The sequence below is a fragment of the Penaeus chinensis genome, chromosome 2, assembly GCF_019202785.1.
Source record: "Penaeus chinensis breed Huanghai No. 1 chromosome 2, ASM1920278v2, whole genome shotgun sequence".
NCBI classification, from domain to species: domain Eukaryota; kingdom Metazoa; phylum Arthropoda; class Malacostraca; order Decapoda; family Penaeidae; genus Penaeus; species Penaeus chinensis.
In genome coordinates this window covers 27,459,585-27,465,424 of record NC_061820.1, presented here as the reverse complement: position 1 = coordinate 27,465,424, position 5,840 = coordinate 27,459,585, and positions in this window count along the sequence as shown.

Here is a 5,840-nt window from a genome sequence, read left to right as displayed (position 1 = left end):
CTCTTTTACTATTGTTTTGAATACTCTATATGTGAATATACTGTTAATAATGTAGAGGATGTCAATGAGAGTAATGATAATAAAAATAAGAATAATAGTCTTGATAATCACGAAGGCGATGATAATGGTGATAATGATAAAATTTATAATGATAACAATAATCAAAATAATAGTAATGATAATATAAAAGATTATGATGCTAATGATAATGGTGATAACAATGACAATAATAATGATAATATTGATAATTATTAAACTAATAATAAGGATTATTATAATCATATAAATAATGATAAGGATAATGATAATAAAGCTAATAATAATAACAATCATAATGATAATAATAAAAATAATAAAAATAATAACAATAATGATGAAAATGATAATAATAATAGTAATAACAATAACAATAACAATAATAATAAAAATAATGTTGATAACAATTAGAGTAGTATTAGTAATAGTAATGAGGATGATGGTTATAGAGATACTGATGACGATGATAATAAAGATGACAATAATAATAACAATGTTTGTAATAATGATAATAATAATAATTATAATGGTAGTAACAGTAATAATGATAACAACAAAATAAATAATGATAAAAATGATAATGATTAAGACTTTTACTAATATCATGATAATGATAGTGATAACAATTGCTGATATGTTGATCATTTGAATAATAACAAAATAATAACAATAATAATAATAATAGTAATAGTAGTAATAATAATAATATTATTTCTTGTAATAGTAATAACAATAATAATGATAATGACGATGATGAAGATGACTATGAGGATGATGATAGTAATAATGAAAACAATGATAATGATACTACTGCAACTACTACTAATGATAATAATAATGATAATGATATTAATAATGATGACGATAATAAGGATAATATTAGAAACAATTTATAATAATAATAATGATAATAATAATAATAATAACAACAGCAATAATAATAACAACAGCAGTAATAATAACAGTGATGATAATAATAAGAAGCATAATAATGCTAACAATGATAATAACAGTGATGATAATAATGATAAGAAACATGATAATGATAATAATAATAATAATGATATGGATAATAATAATCATAATAGCTATGATAATAGTAATAATAATAATAATAATAATAATAATAATAATAATAATAATAATAATAATAATGATAATAATAATAATAATAATGATAATAATAATAATAATAATAATAATAATAATAATGATAATAATAATAATAATAATATTAAAATAATGTCAATTGTAGTCATCATAAAAATGACAATATTAATAATAATGATAATCATAACAATAAGAACAATAATAGTAATAGTAAAAATTAATAATGATAGGAATGATAATAATAATAATAATGATAATAATAATAAGAAGAAGAAGAAGAAGAAGAAGAAGAAGAAGAAGAATGAAAATAGTGATACAACAACTACTTCTACTATTACTACTACTAATAATGATAATAATAATGATAATAACAATAACAGTAATACTAACAATAGTAATAATAACAATATTAATAATAGTAGGGAGAAGAAGAAGAAGAAGAAAAAGAAGAAGAGGAAGAGGAACCAAAAAATAACTGCTGATTACATCTACAACACTGACAACATCAGAAAGAGCGACACAGACAACAATAATAATAATAAAAAAAAAAAAAACACGCACCAAAGCAACAATAGCCACGGCAATTAAGTATCCACACTCCACCCGACAAAAGCAAGCAACGGAAAGCTGTATCGAGGAAGAGGGTTCCAGTTTACAAATTTATAAAACGGTGTATTTACACGTTGAGTTATTATCAAGATGAGTAGACGCCCTGGCGCATTAAGGCTCTGACAGTTGGTGATAATTTTAAATTTTGGGGGAGAAATTACTATCCCCGTCTTTTCCCAAAGGTAGAAATTGGTCTCTTGTCTATTTCTTAAAAAAAAAAAAAAAATTATGACCACAGTATGAAAGTTATTGGTATGCACGAGTATACCTTTTCTCCGGTTATATATCTCGTTTTTATTTGTCTTTCTATATATATCTAATATATATTTTATCTCTCTTCTTCACTCTGTCTACAGGTTGATATTATTCTCAAATATGTTACTGTTGTAATTATTTTAATGATCATTATCATCATTATTATTGTTAATAGTAGTAGTAGTACTATTTTCATTATTATTATTATTATTATTATTATTATTATTATTATCATAATCATCATTACCATCACCATCATCATCATCATCATCATCATCATCATCATCATCATCATCATCATCATCATCATCATCATCATCATTATCATCATCATCATCATTATATAATCATCATTGACGTCATTATCATTATTACATTACTATTATCATTATCATTATTATCATTTTTATTATGATTATGATTATCATGATTCTGTTACTATTAGTTTTATGATCACTGTTATCATTATCGTTTTATTACCATTATTATTATCATTATTTATGTTAGTTGTCATTGTTGTTGTTGCTGCTTTTTTGTTATTATATTATTAGTATTTTTATTATTACTTTTTTATCATCACTTTTATCTTCATTTTTATTATCATTTTTCTTTTTGTCATCATCATTGTTGTTGTTATTGTTATTATCTATTTATTTTTATTTATATTACTTTTATTATCATTTTCATTACTACTATTATTATTATTATTATTATTATTATTATTATTATTAATTATCAATTTTGCTGTTATTGTTGTTGTTTTCATTATTACCATTATCCTTATTAGTATCGTTATTTTTATTATTATTACTACTATTATTATTATTATTATCATTATTATTATTATTATTATTATTATTATTATCATAATTGTTGTTGTTGTTGTTACTGTTGTTTTTATCATCATCATTAATAGTATTATCATTTTTAGTCTTATCATTATTATTACTACGTTATCATTATTGTTATTAATATTATAATGAACACTTATTGTTGTTATCATTATTATTATTAACATTATCATTATTATTGTTGTTGTTGTTGTTTTTGTCATTACTTTCATTATAATTATCATTATTATCATTGACATTATTATATCATTAAATTTATCATCATTTTTATTATCATTACCATATTTTTTATCATCACAAAAACGTGTACAACCACAATAATAACCACAACAATATTCTAATAAAGAAATCACAGAAGCACCCGGCCTAACAAGCATCCGAAATGTTATTCTGTTCCCGAGACCGAATTATGAGGGTCATCGTTGCGAGACACCCACCCGCTGCACAAACTCGCTAATGACTGCTTGAGGTTTAGAGGAGGGAAGTGGATCCCTGAAGGCCTGGCTTATTCCACCTCGAGGTCTTGGAGGAGAGGACGAGGGGGAAGGGGGGAGGGGTGGCAGGGATAGGGAGGGAGGGGGGGAAGGGAGTGTGTGGGATAGGGGGGAGGGATGGTGTGGGGAAGGGAGTGGGAGGGATGGGGTGGGGAGGGGAGTGGGAGGGATGGTGTGGGGAAGGGGGTGGGAGGGACAGGGTGGAGGGATGGTGGGGAAGGGGAGTGGAGGGATGGTGTGGGGGTGGAGAAGGTGAGGAGGGAGTGGAGGAGGGAGAGAGGGTTAGATCGAGGAATGCAGCATAGGGGGGGAGTGAAAATGCAGAAGGGAACACGGAGGGGGAGGGGATAGAGAGGGGGAGGAAGGAGAGAGGAAGGGTAGATTTGAGGAGTCAGGGAGCTATATATATATATAGATAGATAGATATATATATATATATATATATATATATATATATATATATATATATATATATATATATACACACATTCATGCACACACACATCTTGCGCATGCGCACTTGAACGGCTTTGTTAAAGTTGGGCTGGTCTTACCTAGAAATGATAGTGGTACCCGACTGCTGCCTTGTATTCAACCTGTGTATGGTCAAAGGCTATTATATATATATATATATATATATATATATATATATATATATATATTATTGTTGTGTATGTATATATAAATATATATATATATATATATATATATATATATATATATATATATATACGTGTGTGTGTGTGTGTGTGTGTGTGTGTGTGTGTGTATGCATGTGTTTGTGTGTGTGTGTGTGTGTTTATATATATATGCATACACACACGCACACACACACACACACATTTATAAATATATATATATATATATATATATATATATATATATATATATATATATACATATATATATATATATATATATATATACATATATATATATATATTTATGCAAACGCATATCCGCATGAGCACGCTATCTGTCTCCAGCCCGAATCCACCTTGCATATCCATCCACAAAGGACCACCATTCTATAAATAGCTTTGCCTACCTGCCGATCCGTCCTCAAAAGGACCACTAATCCTCGATGCACAGGAGCCTCTGATCCCCTCACATCAGCCTCCCTTCGCCTGCGCTGCGTCGCCTTCGCGGAACGGCAAAAAGCGGCCGTTTCTCTCTCTTCAGAATTCGGAAAGAGGTCTTCGCTGATCCGACGCGTCTTCAGCAACGGCTAAGCTTCCGTTGCGCGTATCTGTCAGCGCTCCCGCCGGCGATGACTGATGGGTCGCCAGGAGGGCCTCCTGTCCAGGCGCGTGGGAAGGAGGCGGTTTTACTGTGTGCTCGTGCTCTTACCTTATTCTTCTGGTCTTGCTCGTGCGTATGTATGTGTGTGTGTGTGTGTTAGTGTCTGTGTGTGTGTCTGTGTGTGTGTGTGTGTGTTGATGTAGTAGTGTCCATGTCGCTATTCTTTCTCGTACTTTTACTTTGTTCTTCAATTCTTCCTCTCACTCTTACTTTATTCTTCCATTCTTGTTCTTTTTCTTCTCTCATATCCCACTCTTACTTCCTTATTTCTTCCTTTCTTTTCCTCCATCAGTCTTCTTTGTTCTTACGCCTTTCATTTTTCTTCTCTGCGCCGTCTTTCCCCTTTCGTTCTTCTTTCCTTATTCTCCTTCCCCCTTTTATTCCCATTTCCTTACTCTTCTTCCATTCCCCGTTAGTCTTGTTTACTTCCTCTTTTCTTGTTTACTTCTTAATTCTTCCTTCCTAGTCATCTCCTCCTCTCTTCTCCCTCCCACGTTTCTCCTACTCTTCGCCCCTCTTCCCCTTTCCTTTTGCCGTCCTTTCCTACGCCTCCCTTGCTCCCTTTTTCTCTTCCGTTAATCTCTTCTATTCCTCTCTTCTATTTCCCTCCACGTCCCCATTCTTCCCTTCCCCTTCCGTTCCCTCCTACGTCTCCTTTCTATTTTTTCCCTCTTCCCTTCCCTCTTGCGTCATCCTTCCTCTCATTCCTTTCTTCCCATCCCTCCTATGTCTCCCTTCTATCCTTCTCCTCTTCTCCTGCCCTCTTCCCTTGCCTCCTAAGTCACCCCTCCTCCCTCCCTCCCGACGTCTCCCTCTTATCCCCCCACGTCAGCCTTCTATAATTCCCGTTGCCTCTTAAGTCACCCTTCCTCCCTTCCCCCCCTCTACATCTCCCTCTCCCTCCCCACGTCCATCCTACCCCTCCCTTTCCCCCTTTCTTCCCTCCCACCTACGAGTTCCACCCACTAAACAGAGCAAATGAGCTGAAACCCCCTTATGAGCCTTGTTAACCCTCAGCCGCGCACTAGAACACCTCGCATAACGGGCTGACACGTGGATCATTTTGGGCAGAGCGTCGAGCCAGAAACCGAGGTCAAAGGTCGTGTCAAGAGAGCGAGGTTTCCAGCCCTGAGGCATGGCGGAGGCTGGTGAAGTGGCTCGTTGGGCTGAGGATCGGAATATA